This window comes from Myotis davidii, unplaced genomic scaffold (assembly GCF_000327345.1).
Source record: "Myotis davidii unplaced genomic scaffold, ASM32734v1 scaffold544, whole genome shotgun sequence".
Classification (NCBI taxonomy): domain Eukaryota; kingdom Metazoa; phylum Chordata; class Mammalia; order Chiroptera; family Vespertilionidae; genus Myotis; species Myotis davidii.
In genome coordinates, this window is record NW_006297018.1 from 676,502 (window position 1) to 677,614 (window position 1,113).

Below are 1,113 nucleotides of genomic sequence, written 5' to 3' on the forward strand. Positions count from 1 at the left end.
GGCCCCGCGGCCTCCAACCTCCGCTGCCCGTCCCGACGGTCCTTTGAGCCACTGCATCCCCTAGTGGCGCTCAGTCTCCTGCAGCCGCGCGGCCCGCCGAGGTGGCCCGGGCGCACCGGGGTCAGGCGGAAGAAGACTCAGGTTCCACCCTCCGTTCCCCCAGCACAAAGTGTGAGATGAGAGAGCGAGAGGTCTCCCGCAGGCTTTCCCACGGACGGCACTAAGAGCTTGATGTGGGTTCTATTTGAATGGAAGACATTATTCCCTTTTCGCTCCTCCACCCCATAAAATTCCGTCAAATACAAAAATTGGAGCTGGAGGATTCCTTTCCTGCAAAAACATCGATATTCAAATTCAGCCTTCACTCGGTGAAGGGGAGTTGTTTTAATACACAATCCTTATAGAAAGATGAGTAACATTTATTTTGAGTAAGTGGTGAAAACGTGGGTCCTCCGGGTCTTGGATTTGGAGTTTCTCTGGAGCCTCCATCTCCTTAAACCTGGTGTTTGTTAGAAGCCGGTGGAACAGGAAGAAAATCCCTAAATGAAGCACCACCACCACCACTCAACCACCCGGTTCCTCCTGAGCCCATTTCGTCCCCGGCTGTCAGGACGGCCCAGTAAAGGAGCATCGATCTTCCTTTCTCTCTGACCACTGCTCTCTAGGGCCAGTCACGCTGCCAGCCTCTGCTGCTCACAGCGCTCTCCAAACCTTTTAATTATTTAGCTTCTAACATTCACCGGAAACCGCTCCACAAACGGGGACAGAGGAACGCGCACACACATTTTTGCTAAAAGTCCCGAGATTAAGATTAAGAATGGAAGCAGAAAAAAATGAACAGCGCTTCTCCGAGCGTCAGTCCCGGACCAGGATAGATGCGGGCCTGACCGCTGTCCAAAGCCACCCCAGACCTGGAGGCCGCGAAGGATAAAGGGAGCCCGTCCTGTGGAGAGAAGTGCTGCCCACGCCAGAACTTGAACATGTTAACTTCTGAGGCCGGGAGCGATTTTTAAAAGACAAAGAGAAAAGATGTGTGAGAGGAGGCCTTCCGGTGTAGCGGCGCCTCTCTGATAACCTACCATACTGGGGTTGGGGGCCGTGTGTGTGTGTGGG

The 1,113-nt window shown here is 53.6% G+C and overlaps 1 protein-coding gene across 1 annotated transcript in view; it reads right to left on the minus strand.

The window, feature by feature from the left end:
- GATA3 (GATA binding protein 3) overlaps positions 1-1,113 on the minus strand; it is a 28,580-nt gene that overhangs the window by 20,605 nt on the left and 6,862 nt on the right. The window lies entirely within an intron of this gene.